Source organism: Phoca vitulina, unplaced genomic scaffold (genome assembly GCF_004348235.1).
Source record: "Phoca vitulina isolate PV1807 unplaced genomic scaffold, GSC_HSeal_1.0 scaffold3, whole genome shotgun sequence".
Classification (NCBI taxonomy): domain Eukaryota; kingdom Metazoa; phylum Chordata; class Mammalia; order Carnivora; family Phocidae; genus Phoca; species Phoca vitulina.
In genome coordinates, this window is record NW_022589706.1 from 12538782 (window position 1) to 12561090 (window position 22309).

At 36.7% G+C, this 22309-nt stretch overlaps 1 protein-coding gene and 1 long non-coding RNA gene across 6 annotated transcripts in view; both read right to left on the reverse strand.

Annotated features, from left to right (window-relative positions):
* KCNIP4 (potassium voltage-gated channel interacting protein 4) overlaps nt 1–22309 on the reverse strand; it is a 1108185-nt gene that overhangs the window by 987495 nt on the left and 98381 nt on the right. The gene's annotated exons all lie outside the window — the stretch shown is intronic.
* Nucleotides 1–22309, reverse strand: part of LOC116627499 — a 171947-nt gene that overhangs the window by 94951 nt on the left and 54687 nt on the right. For all 4 annotated transcript variants that reach the window (XR_004298494.1, XR_004298493.1, XR_004298495.1 and 1 more), the window contains one exon: nt 9090–9170. This is a non-coding gene — a long non-coding RNA (uncharacterized LOC116627499). The remainder of the gene's footprint in view (nt 1–9089; nt 9171–22309) is intronic.

The window sequence follows — 22309 nt, forward strand, 5'->3', positions numbered from 1 at the left end:
GAGTTACAAAGAAATGACCAGATAAATGGTCACTACCAAATGAACCCCAGTGTAGTGTGTATGATGATGCCATACAAAACAACCACTGGGCAATTAATTGTTTCCAGCCAATATTGAACACAACTCTAAATATCCATGGACACTTGATCAAAGCTTAAGAATTCCACAGCTAAGTTATAACACAACTCATCTTGGTAAGGCAAATAGTCAAAAAGAAGAGGAAGAAATCAGGAAACTGAAAAGCTGAAAGAACCACCCTTCTCTCATCAAATGTCTTCAGAAAAAAAAGGGGGGGCTTAGGATGAAGAGAACATTCAAAAACCAAGTCAAAGAGCTTTAGACTTTCTGTAAATCTTTAGATTCACTAATCACATCTCCTCCATAACACCCTCCCCTACCGTTATTTCCCAATACACAGTCCCTCCCTTGTTCTCCCCTTAACCTTTAACATGAAAGTCTCTTACAATTTTCTCATCCACCTACTACCCTCTCAATAGGATTTCTTGAGAGGACCTGCATCTGCCCATCTGCTTTCTACACCTTATCCCTTTAACTCTTACTTGATCTCCAAACTTCTATTAGGGACAACTCTGTGCCTGACTCTCAGATTTCCTTAGTTCAGATCTTGGCTTTGTCACTACCAGCTTGACCTTGGGAAATTCGCTTGACCTTGTCACCCTCAGTTTATCTGTAAATTGAGGATGATGACATGGCATTTAACCTTAGAAAGCTGTTGTGAGAATAAATTAATGCATTTAAAGCTCTTAGAAAAATGTCTCATAGTAAGTACTTGATAGATATTAGCTCTTATTATTACTACTATTATGATGATAACCATGTCTCTAATGATGAGTCTTTGTTCTCCTCTCTTATTGGTTACTCTGCTCCATGAAAGAGCCTTTCATTCCAATTCCACATGTTAACAGCCTGGCCCATCCTTCAAGGCTCAGGACCACTGCTGCTTCTTCCACCATCTGCCCCTCTGTTTGGGTAAACCCCTCTAGTGGTTTACCCAAAACTCTGCCATGTGCTTCTCACTTTCTACATTAAATTCCTGAGATTCACATGTACATCTTATCATATTCATGTATCTGTGCATTCCTGGAGAGCAGGTTCTATGTATTTCCCACTGGCTTGCCCTCATTGAGGACCCATGGTAAGTACATAACAGATCTGAGGTCAGGACAGTAGCCACTAGTCACAAGCAGCTTTTAAGTTTTAAATTCATTAAAATAAAGTAAAATTAATAATTTAGTTCTTCAGTCACATTAGGCAAATTCTAAATATTCAACAGCCACATATGAGAACTGGATCTCATACTGGACAGCAAAGATACAGAACATTCCCATAATTACAGAAATTTCTACTGGACCCTGTGGCAGTAGACAGTATTTGAATAAATACCTGTTTTATGATTTTTAGAGTCCCTCTGGATTTTCTAATTCTTTTTCCCCTAAGATTCTATTTAAATTCCAGCCAGCCAACACACAGTGCAACATCAGGTCCAAATGTACAACACAGTGACCCAACACCCCCCACACAATACCCAGCACCCACCACAACAAGAGCACCCCCAAGCCCCATCGCCCATCCAACCCATCCCCTCACCCACCTCCCCTCCAGCAAGCACCAGTCTGCTCTCCACAGTCAAGAGTCCACCTCTTGGTCTGCTTCCTTTCCCTATGCTCGTTTATTTTGCCCCCCAAGCCCTACATGAATGAAAGCACATTGCATTTGTCCCTGACTTATTTCACTTAGCATAATACTCTCTAGTTCCATCCACATCATTGCAAATGGCAAGATTTCAAAGTAAAAAGTTTCTGCACAGCAAAGGAAGCAATCAACAAAACTAAAAGGCAACCTACTGAATGGGAGAAGATATTTGCAAATAACATATCGGATAAAGGGTTAGTATCCAAAATATATAAAGAACATATAAAACTCTACACCCAAAAAATGAATAATCCAATTAAAAAATGGGCATAAGACATGAATAGATATTTTTCCAAAGAAGACCTACAGATGGCCAGCAGACATGAAAAGATGCTGAACATCACTTACCATCAGGGAAATACAAATCAAAACTACAATGAGATAATATTTTTAAAATTCAGAGGGGCAAGCTTTCATTCTTTTTTATGGCTGAGTAATATCCTGGTGTGTGTGTGTGTGTGTGTGTGTATATATATATATATATATATATATATATATACACCACCTCTTCTTTATCCATTCATCAGTAGATGGACACTTGAGCTGTTTCCATAGTTTGGCTATTGTAGATAATGCTGCTATAAACATCAAGGTGCATGTATCCCTCTGAATTAGTATTTTTGTATTCTTTGTGTGAATAGTGAGTAGTGGCATTGCTAGATCATAGGGTAGCTCTATCTTTAACTTTTTGAGGAACCTCCATACTGTTTTCCAGAGTGGCTGCCCCAGTTTGCATTCCCAGCAACAGTACAAGAGGGTTCCCCTTTCTCTACATCCTCCCAATACTGGTTGTTTCTTGTGTTGTTGATTTTAGCCATTCTGATAGGGGTGAGGTGGTATCTCATTGTAGTCTTGATCTGCATTTCCCTGATGATCAGTGATGTTGAGCAAAAATATTATTCTTTCAGAAACTCTATCCTACCATAAGCTTTTATGAAACAAGTGTTCAAAGTGAAAATAAGATTCACATCATCAAGAAATTTATTCTGTAAAACTAGTGAAAAATGCATTTCTGTTTAAGTAGTAATGAGGACGGAACCAGTTAGCCAAAACAGCATTCCAACATAGGAAAGACATTGCCCTCTTCCTCTTCCAAAATGATGGGCAGCCTACCCTCTTGGTGGTTCTAGTGTGACCAGTCTTTTAAACCACAGCTAATCCCTACAAAATTCATGCCCAGATTTCTAAATTTCTTCATAAAGTTTCAAATAGAGATTTTTGGGGAAATAAAAGGAAACTGTATAATTTTCTTTGTACTAATATTAGGCGGGGCTATAAAATCCAAGCTTCTCTGAATGTTCTGGAAGTACCTGTCTGCTTAAACTTCCTCCGTCTGCACACTCTCCTTTGACTGCTGGCCTCCAACCACACTGGCCTTCCTTCAGTTCATGGAAACAGATTTCCACCTTCCTCACCAACACACAGCTCACAACACCCCCACACACTACAAGATTCATTTCTTGACTCCTCATTTTGATTTTCACTTCCTCAAAGCTGTCTTACATGACCAGTCAATACAAAATAGTTCCTTCTTATTTTTCCTTATAGTATCTCATTATTTCCTTTCATTTATAATTTGATATTTGTTTCTTAACTTGACTAGTGTCTCCTGCAACAGACATTAGATTTGGTGAATGCCAGGACTATAATGTTTCATTTCCCATTATCTATCCAGCATCTTATGATGTGGTAGCTACATACTTAAGAAATATTTATTAAATGAAGATACAAAATTTCAGATGCCTACCTAATTGCGTTGGAGAAAACAACAAATAACTTTTAAAGAAAGCAGTTTTAAACTAACCTATTTTTGTGATGCCTTTTTGTGTCTGTGTGTGTGTGAGACAGACACATGGAGAGGAAAGTAAAGAAAAGTTTAATTTTCAAAATATCACATAAAATTGTAAAATCTATCTTTTATTCAAACTTCTAAGGTCTGAGAGATGTTAACAACCTATTAGAGAGGTTGTCATTTTTTATATGCAATATGAGATTTGGTCACTTTTAGAAACACTGTGAACTAGGATTTAATCCTCAATGCCCATTATATTTAGTGGCTTAAAATACTGGAGTGATGCCCAGATAAAAAGTGGCAAGATACTTAAGATTGATTTAGCTAACTCATTGCCCTTTGAATAATAAAAAAAAAGACGCTTTCCATTAAAAGTAATGAATTGTTTCACTCTATTAGTCTGGATAGATGAGAAAGTTAAAAATTAAAATAAAGTAGGCAGATAATACTGAGAAAATATCCGGTGATCACAAAAAATTAGCTATCCCTTTGGACCTTCATTTTTCTCTTGTACAGCTCACATCAAATGTCTACAGAATAAACAATATACAGCACAAGAAATCATTTTAAATTACACTAAATTTTATGCCTACACAGACACAGACACACACAGAGCACTGTAACCTAGATTTCCTGTGTTTCTTGAGCCACATGAAGAACTGCTTTATCTATAGCCAGAGAACACTTTTTGGAAATGAGCCAACTGGATGTATCACATTTGGAGAAGCATTTAGGCCATATAAGTCCATCAGAGGGGCGCCTGGTGGCTCAGGTGTTTAAGCATGAGACCCTTGGTTTTGGCTTAGGTCATGATCTCACGATGGTGGGATCGAGCCCCGAGTTGGGCTCTGGGCTCAGCAAGAAGTCTGCTTCAGATTCTCTCTCCCTCTCTTTAATAAATAAATAAAATCTTTTTAAAAATTTAAAAAATTAAAAAAAAAACAGAATTATGGGCACTGAATTCAGCTGATCAAGAGAAACAAATTACCACCAGAGCAGCAACTAATTCTGCTATCTTTCTCTTTCATTTTAATTCATAAAGTCAAGTTATGATCTTAATCTAATACAATTTTAGAACTGGAATGGGCTTCAGAACGGTTCAGATGCTTTGTTTATTTTGCTGTGCCGATAATTTCATATTTGCATCATAACTGGATTTCTCAAAGTTCACTGACATTTCAGTGGGTTTCAATGATCATTAAAGGTTTTTCTTCTTTAATCTAAATTTGGGTCATGCTCATAGAGCTGCTTGTATGCAAACAAACCCATCAGTAAACAGCTGATCTCCACATTATGGGGCCATTCTACTTCCAGACCCTCAGGCTGCAAAATCATTGTCACTGGTAAGTAATGTCATGCAACTGATAACTGACCATCAGGTATATTCATTGTAAGAAAGGACACTGAAATATATTTTCAGCTGCATTTTGTAATTCAGTCTCATTCTAAAGACCATGTTACTACTTGAGGAAAAGACAGTCTTAATTTGCAACCACTAATCATAAAATGTAGGTGTCAAAGTTAGCCATTGTTAGTTTGGGAAAAATTGCTATCCTTTCATCTCTATGTAGCAGGCGCTCAGATACCCAGATGGATAGCCTGGCCTTTTGGCGGTTGTCTTGTGTGTCTTGACCCACCTGTGAAGCATGAGTTTAAAGTCAATACTGTTGAAGACCCCAATCCGTTCTAATCTCTGACTCTATGTAAGACATAAACATCATCCTGAAGGTGTCACTGTGGACTGAATAATTCCCATGAACTATACTTTTAAAGTCACTGAATTTCCCACCAGGTAATATTAAAAATGATAACTCTTCCCGGAGAAAAGGAACTCAGAGCCATTCTATTTAAAAAGAAATAAAACTTATTTTAAAATTTTACCTACAGTTGAAATTGTGCAGGAAGATTTTTAAATAGTGGGTGGAATTATATTTTACTTTGGATTTTGAAATTTTTCAGAAAAATTTTAAAAACATGAGAATAAGCATTACAAAAATGCTTTAACTGTCTGAATAAACCCTTCAATAGAGTGGAATATGTGGTTATATAAATAGAAATGTCTTCAGGGGCTCCTGGGTGGCTCAGTCATTAAGCCTCTGCCTTTGGCTCGGGTCATGATCCCAGGGTTCTGGGATCGAGCCCCACATAACGCTCCCTGCTCGGCAGGAAGCCTGCTTCTCCCTCTCCCTCTCCCCCTGCTTGTGTTCCCTCTCTCACTGCCTCTCTCTCTCTGTGTCAAATAAATAAATAAAATCTTTAAAAAAATGGAAATGTCTTCATTTCAGAATTCCTCGTGAATAATCATAGCCTCACTATTAACTGGGACATAACAGGTGTTCAATAATGATGAGGTATATAAATGAATGAGTGCATGGATACTTGAAGTATCAGCAGTTGCCCACAATGCTTCATATTATAAATAAACTTCTTATTTAAAATGTTTAAGTTAAAATTTTTTAACCTTATTTATTAAACCTCTTATTTTAGAATGTCACTATGGGAGAATTTTACTTAAGTAAGGCAGACTGATCTTTCTCACTTGGACTCTGTGTTTCTTCTTAGCTAACAAATAAGAAAAGCACTTAACATTTTTCTCAATCCACATCTTTACAGTATCTTTCCTGAAAGGAAGCACATTGCACCTATGCATCTGAAAATAAAAAGCAGCTCAAGATGCAGCTCTGAAGCTAATGATTACAAGATGAAACATAAGGGGAAAGATGTCCCCAACTTATTCTGGAAGCAAAATCTACAATCAGTGAGATAAAGTGGACATTGACTTTGCATCAGGATTATAAATGAATTCTTCAGGATCTCTACCTGCCAGCTAAGCTTATAATTTATCCAGATACATACAGGATATTATCTTCACAGGACCTAAGACAGAATAATATTTTCAATTTTCAACACGCTTTCAGAAAATTAAATGGCAAATAGCATGCTGAGACCCTTTCATAAGACAAAAATAAAACTGTTTAATTAGTCAGTCTCCCGAAGCAGAACCGTTCTCCGGAAGTCTTCTTGTGATTTCCCTGAAGTGGCTGCAAGGAAGAGGGTTTCCTTCCTCTGGGATTTTATTAAAGACAAATCCAGAGTCCCGACCCAATCATCAAACAAGCAAATACAGCTGCAGGGTACTCAACTCAATGTGCCACCCAGGACTCTCTTGATAATATTATTCAAAAACAAATGTTTTTACACATAAATGTGTGTCTTGCTATTTTCTAACTGCGCACACATCTTATGTTTTGCCCCATGGTAAATTGTTAGTTTTTGTGGTGTTCCAATGAGTGGATTATAAAGTGAGAGATTATTTTCCTAGCAGATGGTTTATCTATATTTAAGTGATATAAATCAAATGTACAAGGTAAAATATAAGGTTATTACTAGTGCAAAATACTTTACTAAAATATTTTCCAATCGTTTTCATATAAATAAGATATTTGGTCAAAGAGAGCTTAAATGTAAGTTCGATATGTTATTATTTTTTTCTTTCTTTTTATTTAAATTCAATCATTTATTATTTAGAAATAGCACATATATCCCCTGGGGAAAAAAATCTGTAATTTGCTTTTTCCCTTTTGCAGCTGCTCTATTTTTCTTAAATCCGTAACATTCAAAATCAGTGAGAAAGATTTCTTTAGACAAATATTTCATACAAAGCTGACTTTGTGGAAGGTATATTATCAATTATATCAACTTTTTACATTTCTTTAATATACACATTATTTATTTCATATTATTTATGTCTATTTAAGGGAAAGAAAATTCATCACATGAATAAACAGGAATTAAACTTACCAGAGTTTAATTTGAGCTTTGCTAGATGTTAATGAAAACTATGTATTATATGATTTAATTATTTCAGATAAAAATATGAATTTCAAAGAAATGAAAGCTTTCAACAGATTGCCTCATACTTCTCATCCAGACATAAAAATGCATACCATTTCTATTCTGTCTTCAGAAGATACAGTCCTTCTAGATCTCCTACATCACAATACAGTGCTAACTTTAAAAAAAAAAAGATTCTTGGACCCCACCCCAAATATGTTGGATCAGAACGGAGTTGGGGAAGGATGTGAGAATCTGCATATCAGTGGGCATATAAGATATTCCCTACACATATCAAAATGTGAGAATTACCACTTAGCTGGTCATTAAGGTTAAAAAGTTAGAAAAGCACTCAGTCAGTGACTCAATTTTAAAATTTCTTCTCTCTGTAAAGGGAGCCTGGGTAGCTCAGGTGGTTAAGTATCTGACTCTGGAGATCAGCTCAGGTCTTGAGCTCAGGGTTGTGAGTGTAGGCCAAGTGTTGGGCTCCACAACTTAATAAATTAAAATAAAATGAAATAAAATAAAATAAAATGTCTTCTCTCTGTGAAATTTTGATTTTAAAAGATGACTTTTAGGAACTCCTACCAGTAAATCACAAAAAAAATGACCCCCGATTCTTCCCATTCCAATATACATACCTCTCTACAATGTGACTTTGCAGCTCTCCCCATTAAGAGCTGGAATATGTAACTCAACCTCTTGCTAGCTGGTCTCGGCCACGTGACCTACTTTAACCTACAGGACATTAGCAAATGCGACAGAAGCAGAGATCTGGTGAGTGCTTGTGTAATGGGGCTTGCCCTGTCTTGCGGCTACCGTGTGAAGACATGTGGGTAGCCTGCTAGATGCCAGAGACACATGGCACGGTTGTCTCTTCCATGGCAGACAGCCGCCAGACACGGGAGGCAAGCCATCCATGCCAGCCTGGCCCTAACCACCTGCCAGCTGAAGCGAGCATGAAAGGGAGACCAGGAGACACCTGCAGAAGAACTGCCCAGCTGCGCTCAGCCTGAATTGCCAACCCTTGGCATTTCAAGCAAATAAATGATCATTGTTTTAAGCCATAAATATTGTGGGGGGCTTCCTAGGCAGCAAAAGCTAACTGATACACCCCTCCTCACAAAAAGGAAAACTAATAGAAGATGAAGTTTTTGGAGTCAGTTTCGGTAGTGCTCAAACTTTACCACACTCTTGCATTATTTCACATTTTTCATTTCAGGTCTTGACATAAATGGTAAACATATTCATATAAGGTTAATTGAATTCCAGAAGTTTCTTTCTACCTAATCAAGCACCACTCAGAGATGTCACCCATTCAGGAAGAACAAGCATTAAGTGAACAAAATATTTTCGAGAAATAAACATTAAACCCATGCAACTGGAAAAAACCAGCTGTGACATTCAGTTTTGACTTTTATAAAGAAGCTTTTATTGAAAATCTAAGTTTATCGTGGTCACTGCTTCCTTCCTCATACATTGCTTTTATTCCCAAAAAAGGTATTTGTAGAAGATGAAGTGAATTACACTGAACATGGTATTTCTCATCACAATGTTTAAGATACCTTGAAAATCCTATCACTGGGCTGTTTTTACATACAACTTTCATTATTACACTTCCGATAATTAGTATGATTCTCATGAGATTGCAGATAATGATCAAAGGATGTTAATATGTTTTCAACACTGTCAGGGAGCATAAAATACTACATATTATTATAAGAACAGTATTATATTGAGGAGTACCTACCGTGTGCTAGACACATGGTTAAATATCAGGGATGCTATATTTTAGCAGGGAGAACAAGACAATTTTCAGTGTGAATAAGTTCTGTGAAGAAAACAAAAGAGGAAAATGTGAATGATCATGGCAGATAAGATAAAATGGAGAATCAGGGACTTCTTGGAAAGGTGACATTTAAGATGAGACCTGAATGGAAAAAGGAGCCAGTCATGCAAATTTTAAAAGGGGAAGATAGCAAGTTCAAAGACCTAAAGTGGGAATGAAATTGGCTTTTTTGAATTCAAAAAGATGGCTGGTGTGGCCGAAACCTGGTGAGCTAGAAAGAAAGTGCTAAGAGATAATATTAAAATCATGTACAGTGGGGTGGGGCAGGTGGAGTCTCATTAGCCATCAGAAGTCATCCAGATCTTATCTTAAATGTCTCCGTATAACTGAAATGTACGTAAGTCATTTTTGACAGAGGAATAGGGGGATTTTGTTTGCCAACAGAACTATCTGAATTTCAAAACCCACCCTAAGTACACAAGAAGCATGGATGGTTAACTGGAGTAACACAGCAATTACATAACTGACTACTACATAAGTAAGAATCCAGAAGTATTTGGAAAGGCAGAATATTTCTGTAAAAGATTTACCATCCTGGTTAAAATATCCTTTAAGTATTTCCTCAACTTTTCCCACCCAGGTATCTTGGTCTTAGTATATTAAAGTATTAATAGAACAGCAACAACAACAACAAAAAGTACATAAACTACATAACTAGTCAATCAAATGTTTGTTTTGGTTAAGAACTTATGCAGGGGTGCCTGGGTGGCTCAGTCAGTTGATCATCTGACTCTTGATCTTGGCTCAGGTCCTGATCTTGGGGTCACGGGATCAAGCCCCAAGTCTGGCTCTGCGCTTAGTGAGGAATTCAAGTCCACACAATAGAAATGTTTAAAATATACAGAACTGAATAATACAGGAAATAAATTACAATGGAAATGGGTGTGAAGAAACTGATTTGTAATGTTATTGCTCCTTTACATGCAATATTTTGATAATGTAATGGATTCCCTCACAAAGTAAACTTAAGACTGTATCATAAAATAATAACCTAATTGGTCAATAACATGAATGTGTATAAGCAATAAAATTTAAAGACACAAAATAAGTTCCATTTGTGTTTAATATTTTACACTAAATAGGTGCTCAATAAGATCTACATTATACTGTAAAGAGAAATGGCCCATTTTGTTTGTCTCAAATTCCTTCTCAGTAAAAATTCATAAAACTGAATTTAGCTCCTATTATCAACTAGTAGGAAAAAAATAAGGAAGCAACATAGGAGACTCAGGAACAATGCAAAGGAAATAGAATTAAAAGCATACTTCTTGTGGCACCTGGGTGGTTCAGTCAGTTAAGCAACTACCTTCGGTTCAGGTCATGATCCCAGCATGCTGGGATCAAGCCCAGTGTTGGGCTCCCCGCTTCTCAGGGAATCTGCTTCTCCCTGGGAGGGGAGGGAGCTCTGCACCCCTCCCACTCATGCTCTCTCTCTGAAATAAATAATTTTTTTTAAAAAAAGCCAAAATTCCTGGAGAACTTAAATGTCTAATGGTGTAGAAGAAACAGTCACAATGCTTAATAAAATATTTTTTAAATTTCTCACATACTAATAATTTGAAACAAAGAATTTTTTTAAATTTTTTGTTATGTTAATCACCATCCATTACATCATTAGTTTTTGATGTAGTGTTCCATGATTCATTGTTTGTGTATAACACCCAATGTTCCATGCAGAACGTGCCCTCTTTAATACCCATCACCAGGCTAACCATCCTCCCACCCCCCTCTAGAACCCTCAGTTTGTTTCTCAGAGTCCATAGTCTCTCATGGTTCGTCTCCCCCTCCGATTTCACCCCCCTTCATTCTTCCCCTCCTGCTATCTTTTGAAACAAAGAAAAAATTTTAGAGAGGCCCAAAACAAAGTTCAAGTAGAAATTAATGGGCAATCAAGCACCAAAGTTTGCTTTTATCCTAAAGTTTTCTTTTTTTTTTTTAAGGTTTATTTATTTATTTATTTGAAAGAGAGCGAGCAAGCAGAGGGAGGGGCAGAGGGAGAGAGAGAATCCTGAAGCAGACTCCCCATTGAGAGAAGAGCCTGATGCAGGGCTGATCCCAGGACCCTGAGAGACCATGACCCGAGCAAAAATCAAGAGCCAGCAGCCACCTAGGTGCCCCTATCCTGAAGGTTTCTAACAAATTCCAGAAAACCTGCTTTAAGATTCTTCTTTGAAAGATATCCAGAGTACAGAGGACAGGAAATATCCGCATAAATATAGAACCACAAAGTTGAAGAAAAAATAATCTTGTCACACAAAAAAGGATAGCAAGGAAACATGTCTGTTTTGAATTTGTCACTGGGTTGAGGGAAAATAAATAAACTCTCTTGAGAATTCACAACCACAAGCTGGACCTCATATGGATTCACAGCCTAAATTTACTCTACTGTGCCATAAAAACAAAGCAGCAAGCCAAGGATTTAAATTAAAGTGTTCCCATTGTGGTGATGCTCCCTGATGTCTGAAACAACAAATAAAAGCTTTCTCTAGAAGAAAACTCAACCCAGGCCTCAAAGAATTCCCATATAAAAAGTGTTCAGTTAAATGAGCATCTCTAATGTAAGAACAAGGAAAAAGTTATAACTAATAAGAGTCAGGGGGAAGACAAGACAGTAGATTCAGACCCACAAGTATTTCACTTATTGGAACTATCTCCACAGGATGCTAAATATATATATACTGTCGGGGCACCTGGGTGGCTCAGTCGTTAAGCATCTGCCTTCTCAGGTCATGATCCCGGGGTCCTGGGATCGAGCCCCACATCGGTCTCCCTGCTCAGCGGAAAGCCTGCTTCTCCCTCTCCCACTCCCCCTGCTTGTGTTCCCTCTTGTCGCTGTGTCTCTCTCTGTCAAATAAATAAATAAAATCTTTAAAATATATATATATACACACACACACACTGTCAAAAAGGAAAATATAATTGTAAATATGGCACAGGAGAAAGAGACTCATTTTTACAAATAACTGAATATATTTAAAACTCTAATAGATTTTCTATAAATAATATATAATAGTTGAAATTAATACTCATAAAAATGACTAAACAGATTAGAAGAGAATATTGGAATTGTAAACTGGGAAACAGTTTCAAAGAATTCACCCTATATTAAAGAGGGCACGTTCTGCATGGAGCACTGGGTGTTATACGCAAACAATGAATCATGGAACACTACATCAAAAACTAATGATGTAATGTATGGTGATTAACATAGCATAATAAAAAAAAAAAAAGAATTCATCCTAAATAAAGTAAAAGGGAAAAAGAAAGATACGGGAAATAAGAAAAACATTTAAGAAACACCAAGGCAGCCTAAGAAGATCAAACACACATAAATGAATTTCCAGAAGATAATAAAGAGAATGGAGAAGCAAAAATATTCAAAAGAGATAACAGAAATTTCTAAAGCTGTTGAAAGTCATGAATCCTAAATTCTAGAAAAACTGTAAACTGAAAACAATAGAAATAAAAAGAAACTCATTCCCAAATACATATAGTGAACCTGTGGAATATCGAAGACAATGACAAGATCTTAAAGCAGACAAAAGAAAGAAAAAAGAAAAGTCAGATCACTTAGAGCTGGATAGCAATTAGAATGAGGACTGACTTCTAAATAATAATAAAGGCAGCATGAAAAAACATCTTCCAAACGCTGAGAAGAAAATAAAATTATATACTCATTCCATTGTCCAAAACTAAAACTGAATCAATGAAATATCAGACAAATGCTGAGAAGAAAATAAAATTATATACTTAATTCCATTGTCCAAAACTAAAAGTGAATCAACGAAATATCAGACAAAGGCCAAAACAGAGGGTTTACCACAAATGCCAACTAAGATAATCACAGATATAGTTAAGACTGAAGGAAAATGATACCAGATGGGAGTTCTGAAATGCAATAAGAAATGATGAGAAATGTGTTGGTTAATATTTTGGTAACTCTGCAAAAATACATATGGGAGAAAAGCAAGATGAAATGAAAATAGAGGAAAAAAATAGCACTGAAATTGCAAGACAGTGATGGCCAGTAACGTGTCCTTAAATCCTCATGTAACTCAAAAGGATAGGCACACATATTTATTAATCTTCAATTTTATTAATTAGGAATGATAAAGTTTAAAAGTAACTACTGGAAGAATGAAAATTTCCAAACAGAGGGAAGAAATTTAATTGAAAACAAGAAGAAAAATCTAAAAGAAAGCAATGAAAAGGAAAAAAATGAAAGAAAAGGAATAGGAAAAAGGACTAAGAAAAATCATAAATAATACAGAAACAAATCCAAAGATGTCAGCCATCAAAATGAATAAAAATAGAGAAAAGAATACCAGCTACATGCTGCTTATTATATAAGATACACCTGAAACATAACATCAAATGGTTGAAAGTAAATATTTGGAAAAAAAAATATGTCAAGCAAAACAAAACAAAAATCACAAGAAAACTGGCAAAGTCATATTACTAGCAAACAAGATAAACTTTAAGGATGGAAAAAACTGTTAGAGATAAAGAGAAGGACAATATAATAACAAAATTTTCCATTTACCAAGAAAATATAACAATTCTGAACATGCATACACCCTAATAATATACCCCCATAATATATAAAGCAAAAAGAAATGGAATGACATAGTAACACTGAAAAAATCAATGGTGCCTTAGAAATTTAAAGATCAGAGAGAAATTGCTAAAGCTACAAAAATATAAACAACACAATGAACAAGTTTGCTGAAATATGACATACATTGGACATTGGACAACTTTAAATTTCTAAAGCACTGTTGATTTTTTCAGTGTTACCAAGTAAATCTAAGGAAAGGTATGTAAGTTTAATGGGGAAATTAAAACTTTGTTGAAAGGTAATGAAGACCTAAAAAGGGGACAGAAAACTCCATGCCCATGTATAAGGGGATTCAATAAATCTCAACAGTATTTTCCAAGGAACTTAACAAACTTCTAAAACTTATCTGGAAAAGAAAAGGGACACAAGACACACTCAAGACACACTTGAAAAAGAACAAAGTAGAAAACTTGCTTGACCACAAATAATTTTTTATGAAAGTTCTATTAATTAGTATATTGTGGCACTGGCCAAGGATGGACAGAATGGCATGTGAGCCCAGAGACAGACCCAGCACTATATAGACACTGGGTGGGACTTTGGATTGGGGAAGAAAGAATAGTCCTGGGACAACTAATTATCAATGCAGGGAAAACAAATTTGAAGACCCCTTCAACCCAAAGCAATTTCTAGATTAATCAAATTCATAAATATGAAAGGGACATTTTTAAACTTTTAGAAAAAAATACAGAAAAATCACCTTGATTCTTAAAGATTTTTTTAAAACAAAATACAAAAGTTTAAGCTATAAAAGTCAATGACAAATTCTACTAAAGTTTTAAAAGACTGAAAAAACAAATCAGAGACTACAAAAGGCTCCTTACACTAATATTTGACAAACTCAATAAATAATAAATGAAAAACAACCCACAAAAGAAGAATATATGATCTGAATAGGCCTATATCTATTAAAGAAATTGAATCAATAATTAACAACCTGCCAAAACAGAAAGTACTGGGCTCAGATGGGTTCACTGGAATTCTACCAAACATTTAAGGAAGAAATTATACAAAATCTCTTTCCTTTTCAGAGGATAGAAGCAGAGAGAAAACTTCCTAACTCGTTCCACGAAGCCCGCATTACCCTAATAACAAAACCAGAGAAAGACATTAAAGAAAACTACAGACCAATATCTCTCATTAACAGAGATGCAAAAATCCTCAACAAAATTGAATCTTAAAAAGTATTAAAAGAACTCTACATCACAATGCTTGGTTTCAGTTCAGTTCATTTCAGGTCATGATCTCAGGGTTGTGGGATCGAGCCCCACATCAGGACCTGCGCTCAGCGTGGAGTCTGCTTGAGATTCTGTCTCCCTCTGCCCCTCCTGCTCAAGCTCTCTCTCTCAAAAAACAAATAAGTCTTTAAAATTTTTTAAAAACAAATACATACAAGATCTATATAAGGAAAACTACAAAACTGTGATGAATGAAATCAAAGAAGAATCACATAAATGGAAAGATATTCCACGTTCATGGATAAGGAGACTCAATATTCTCAAGATGTCAGTTCTTCCCAATCTGATCTATAGAGTCAATGAAATTTCAACCAAAATCCCAGAAAGTTATTTTATGGATATTGACAAAATGACTCCAAAGTTTATATGGAGAGGCAAAATAATAATCAACACAACACTGAAGGAAAAGAAAGTTAATGTCCCAAAGCTATCCAACTTTAAGACTCACCACACTTGTAGACAGTGTATTGGCAAAAGAATAGACAAATAGATCAATGGAACCTAACAGGAAACCCAGAAATAGACCCTCATAAATACAGTCAATTGATCTTTGACAACGGAGCAAAAGCAATACAAAGGAGCAAAGATCATCTCTTCAATTAATCATGTTGGAACAAGCAAGCATTCACATGCAAAAAAAAAAAAAAAAAATCCGGGTGCAGACTTTATACATTTCATAAAACAGTCAAAACGGATCGCTGAACTGAAAACAGATCACAGACCTACTTGTGAAAAACAAAGCTATAAAAGATTGAAGAAGATAACATCAGAGAAAACCTAGACGACTTTGGGTTTATAGTGATGGCTTTTTAAAATACAACACCCAAGACATGATCCATGAAAGAAATAATTGATATGCCGGATTTTTTTTTAAAGATTTTTTTTATTTATTCATCTGAGACACAGAGATACAGAGAGAGAGAGAGAGCATGAGCAGGGAGAGAGGCATAGGGAGAGGGAGAAGCAGGCTCCCCGCCGAGCCAGGAGCCCGATGCGGGGCTCGATCCCAGGATCCTGGGATCATGACCCGAGCCGTAGGCAGACGCTCAACCATCTGAGCCACCCAGGCACCCCTGGACTTTTTAAAAATTAAAAACTTCTGTCTCACAAAAGACTATGTCAAGAGATTCACAGGCAAATCAGACTGGAGAAAAATGTCTATAAAAGACACATCTGATAAAGGACTATTATCAAAAGTATAGAAAGAACTCTTAATAAGAAAACAAGCTGATTAAAAAATGGACCAAAGATGTCAAGAGATTCCACCAAAGAAGACACAGAGATGGCAAATAAGCATATGAAATATGTTCCACATCACACACCCATAGGGAAATGCAAATTAAGCTGATACCGGGGCCCCTAGGTAGCTCAGTCTGTTAAGTGTCTGACTCTTGATTTAGGCTCAGGTCATGATCTCAGGATCTTGAGATCGAGCCCCCAGTTGGGCTCCACACTTGGTGGGGAGTCTGCTTGAGGATTCTCTTTCTCACTCTGCCTCTACCCCTCCTCCATGCACACCCTCTCTCTCAAATAAATAAGTCTTAAAAAAAAAAAAAAAAGATGAGATACTAATACTTGGAGATACTAATAGAACAGCCAAAACCTGGAACAGAGATAACACTAAATGCTGCCAAAGATGTGGAGTAACAGGAATCTCATACACTGCTTGTGGGAATGTAAAATGGTATAGCCACTTCGTTAGACATTTTGGTGGTATCTTACAAAATGGAACATACTCTTACCATACGATTTAGAAGTCACACTCCTTGGTATTTTACTCAAAGGAGCTGAAAATGTAGATCCACACAAAAACCTACAGAGGGAAGTTTACAGCAGCTTTATTCATAATTGCCAAAACTTGGAAGGAACCAAGAGGCCTTTCGGTGGGTGAAAAGATAAATCAACTGGTACATCCAGACAGTGGAGTATTATTCAATACTAAAGAGAAATGAGCTATCAAGCCATGAAAAGACATAGAGAAAACTTAAATACATATTACTCAGTGAAAGAAACCAATCTGAGAGGGCTACATATTGTATGATTCCAACTATAGGTCATTCTGGAAAAGGCCAAACTATGGGGACAATAAAAAGGTCAGTGGTTGCTGGGGGTGGGGCAGGTGAAAGAAGACTAGGCAGAGCACAGGGGATTCTTAGGGCAGTGAAAATACTCTGTATGAAACGTAATGAGGGATAGATGTCAGTATATATTTGTCCAAACCCATAAAATGTGCAACAGCAAGAGTGAACCCTAAGATAAACTATGGAATCTAGGTGATTATGCATCAATGCAGGTTCATCTTTAATTTAAAAAAAGTTGGGGGGAAACACCTGGGTGGCTCAGTCAGTTAAGCATCCAACTCTTGGTTTCGGCTCAGATCATGATCTCAGGGTCATGAGATGGAGCCCCGCGATGGGCTCCGCACTCAGCTCTGAGTCTGCTTGAGATTCTCCCCCTCCTCCTCTGCCCCAACTCCTGTTCATGCACTTGCTCTCTCTCATAAATTAATTAATTAATTAAGTCTTAAAAAAAGAAAAAAGCACCATTCTGTTGAGTGATGTTGATAAGGGGGGAGGCTCAGCATGTATGGGCATAGGGGGCATATGGGAAATCTCTGTACCTCCTTCTCAATTCCAGTAAACCTAAAGCTGCTCTAAAAAAATAGAAAAAAAAAAATCAATAGATTTTAAATGGCCTATCAAAAATAAAAAAGATGGTCATTACCTCATTAGTGATTTGATAAATGTAATTTAACTATGAAAAACCACTGTACAGCTACCAAACCCCTCAAAAATGTGAAATTGTCTAATACTATGCACAGATGACCATGTGAATCAGTCCAAGTTTTCAACAGTTATTGATGAGGGGACAGTAAAATGGTAAAACAACTTTGGAAAACACTTCAGCATTATAAAGTTTAACATTTTCATACCCTATAATCCAGTAACTCTTCTCTAAAAAAACATTTGCACATATGCATCAGAAGGCATGCGTGAGAATGATCTCTGCTGTCTGTAATGTAAAAGCCAGAAGCAAACCAAATTTCAGTGAAAAATAGAATGGATAAATGGAATGAGGTATATTCATCTCATTCAATACTCAAAATGAATGAACCATGGGTAACAGCTTCAATATGAATTGACCTCAAAAACATATTTAGCAAGTGAAACAGTCACAAAAGAATATATATAGTATACCTCAAATTTATAAAGTTCAACTATACACAGAACTAAAAATATATTGCTTATAGGCAAAGGTGGTAAAACCATAAGGAAAAACAAGGCAGAATTCAGGGTGGTAGTTACTTTTGGGAGTACTGGTTGTGAAATCACTGAGGTGCAGACAGAGGGCCCCTAAATTACCTGCTATGTTTTACTTTTGAGTTGGAAAGTGGGTACATGCATTTTCATTTGGTAATCTTTAATTTACACATTTATATATGACACACTTCATAACTAAGTTTATTTTTTAATTACACAGAAAAATGAATATGAAAGACTCAGCTGTATTTCTTGATGACATGCCCTTTCTTCTTTAGACACCCTGGGAAACTCAATTAGTGTACATCAACAGCTTTTGCCTGAGAGTAGAAAGAGTAGAAAGGAGATAATTGCCTCACCTTTATCTGTGATTCGTAAGCTATAGCCCACGGGGAAAGCCTGGGGGGCCAGTGATTCCAAGAGCTGTCCTAATTTCCCAAGTTTTAACCCAAGAGAATTGTGCTACGCTTCATTTTATTCTACATCAGGTATACATTTTCAGAAAAAAAAAATATTTTGAAAAAGACCACAAAACATGGCTGTTGGTAAATTTGCAGTTGATGAGATCTCTAATATCCTATTTTATTTAACATGACATCTATTTCACACTGTAAAAGGAACTGTTCCCTAAAGGAAAGCCAAGCGTTGTTATAGGAAGGAGGAATGAGAAGTCACTTGTCACTATCTCATAAAAAGCAAAGGAGCTTCTTCTAGAAGCCCCCAGCACATGTTTTCTGGGTTCAACCAGTTCCACGTTCCAGAAAACAGCTCTGGGATATATTAATGGCCTTAATCTAGGAGCTGGATGGATTTATCTTTTCCCAAAGTATAAGGATTTTGTAGGGAAGGTTTGGAAGCACAAACATAAGCTGTGATAAATGCCAAGACGCATGGGCAGAGATACCAAACAGACCACAAATTCAACAACCACTCACTCTGAGATTTCCATAGGTTTTCCATTCCCCACCTCCCCAACAGCTCACAGGCATAATTAAATAATTTGATACATCCATAGAAGTTGTTCATTTAAATTCATTTAATTGAAATAGCATACAAAGAAAATTGTATAAATTGGATTTTTGGACCCTGGATTATCCAAAGTTGATTACTTGCCACTACTAGTGAATAGGCTTTTCTTAGAAATTCTATCAATATTTCTAGCAAAAGAATATCTTAAATTCTTTTGGGCAGCCCTGGGCCAATTATCTCCAGGCATATTTTTCTCCCTATGCCTGTCATTTTGTGGAATTACATTAAATTTTGTTAAAAGCACTCCATAAATAATGAATTAGGACAAAAATAATTCATTACTCACTTATATGCCATAAAATATTAAATACAAAATTTAAGGATGAAAAAGCAATTTCTAATTCACATACTTTATACAAGATAATAAGGCCTGCATCTTCTGCTAAGTGTGGAAAAGGAAATATTCCACTTGATTATTTCCTTTCAGACTCCAGAGGGTAGAAAGAGGAGGAAAAATCCTTTTTATCCTCAAAGCCTGGGAGCAGCAGTAACTAAGAGGAACCCATAAAGGTGGCATGAAGAAAAGTCAGGAGACCAGGGTGCCAGGTCTTCTGCCACCAACCTAATTATCTCTGCAGTCTTGAAAAAAAAAGATCACCCAGACTCCTGTACTATAGAGCAGAGGCTATTTTAGCAGATGATCACTAAGGCCCCATCCTGGACTAGCAATGCATGCGGCTACTCGACCTTTCCACTGGGACAATGACCCGAGGCACGGTCTCATGGAGAACCTTCTCATCTCAGCTAACTAAGAGTGAAATTCCTTCCTTAATGAATTTCTTCTCTGTATTCCGGTTCTCTGCAGGCCTGTCATCATTTTACATCTACCAGTATGTAAAGTATGGTCACACACCCCTTTTATGAATTCATACTAGACCCTATTTTAAGTGTTGATATCACTTAAAACAGTTTAACCATCAGTATCAAGTTCTGGGCTGAACCTCCCACTACTTCCCTTTGGCCAGTGTAAAAAGATACACATTTATATTTATGGGGAAGTAAATGCAGTTTGGGGCTCTGGGTCCTTGCAGTTAAAAAAAAAATAGGGGCGCCTGGGTGGTTCAGTTGGTTAAGCGACTGCCTTCGGCTCAGGTCATGATCCTGGAGTCCCAGGATCAAGTCCCGCATCAGGCTCCCTGCTCAGCGGGGGGTCTGCTTCTCCCTCTGGCCCTCCCCCCTCTCATGCTCTCTATCTCATTCTCTCTCAGATAAATAAATAAAATCTTTAAAAAAAATAAAAAAATAATAACACTTCTGTACTTTCTCAATGAACTACAAAATTTCCTGCCCATAACACATTCAAAGTAATGAAACAAAATTACTCTTGAATATTTTATATTCCTATTATTTATGATAGCTATATGATATTTACTGCTGTAGATGATTTTCTATGAATTCCACTCAAATAGTTCAATTACTTAAAATATAGTAAGCAAGAGAAGAAGTTTTTAAGAACACAATTGGGCTTCTTGAATTACATTAAAATTATCCTTTAGAAGGCAATATGCCTTTAACATTTTTGGTGAAGATAAAATGTTCAGTTTCTTTGAAATTTATATTCTTTCAACACTGAGTTTCATTAAACTTAAAAGTTATATAAATGGATAGACAATGTAGCATTTATGTTCATATGGAAAATGTAATTGAGTGAATACATCAAAATTAAAGTCTTAATAAATAACATTATAATGTTAGAATTCACAAGGTATTATTTAAATTAGACAATAATTTGTTTGGATTAAAGTTCATGTGATACAACCAGAGTATAATAAAAACCTGAAGTTAGAGATCTCTAAATCTTCTAGAGGATTTTTTTTTTAAAGTGCCAAACAGAACTATGTACAAGTGAGGTGATTCACTTCCTCCATCTTTTCTACAAACGAGAGAATACCCACACTCTTGCACAAGTACATCCTTTTTTGAAAAATGTGAAGCAATAGTGATCAGAGAATCGAATCTGCCATGGGACAAGAATAGCTATAGGATAAAGAGGTGTCATGTGGGTTATCGGGCAAAGGACGATGTCATAAATCTCCATCTCAAATTACGGGGAAACACCCTCTCCCTACCCTGCATCCTGCCACTCTCAGGAATTTCAGGACAGCTTAGTTTCCTGGCTAAGAGCTTGCAACCCAAAATCCCTGTGTGGCTTTTTCTGGAGGCCTCTTCTGTTATTACCATACTTGACTCCACATCATCCTTCATCGTTCCAAAGAATCATGAACATAGGTTCATGCACAACAGACTTGTAAGGCAGGTTTAGGGTAATACAGAAGGGTTAGGGTATGGTAAGTACAGACAATGACTGAAAATATATTATCAGATATGACTGGGCTAAAACTCCATCAACCATCCCCACCATGAGGAATGCCATGTTGGCTATCGCCCTCCACAGAGCCTAGACATTCCACATTAGTCGGGCCTCTGTTTCTTCTTTTCACTGGAGACAACTCTGCACAAGCCGCTCTCTGAATTTCCAAAGGCCTTTCATTTTCTATGCACAACAATTCGCCCATCCATATTGTGCCCTGTTCTTCTAGAACATACATTTTAAGGAGGGTGGGCGCTGTTGAAGGAGGCTGAGAGGACCTCAGAATTCCTGTCTCAAACCAAAGTGGCTCACTAGGGTGCATATCTGTGTTTTCTTCTGTCTAGCTTACATTCCTCCTCATAATAATGGCACCTCAAGTTGGCTTTGGGAAGCGATCTCCTCCACTCCCTCTCCTGAATATGTTGGTGGGGTTCTTAATGAAGAAGTTTCTGTTTCTTCCCACCCCTGCAGGGCCAAGGAGTGAACATATGACCCAAACTAGGCTTTGAAATTATATTCTCTTAATACCTTTTCACTAGAATTTGTGTCTTGAGCAGAGTGACAGAAAGACCTAAAATGGCCAGGCTTCATCCTTCTGATGGCATCCTAGAAACATTACACATGGATTCCTGATGGCCGGACCTTCACAGAGGCTTTGGTTCATG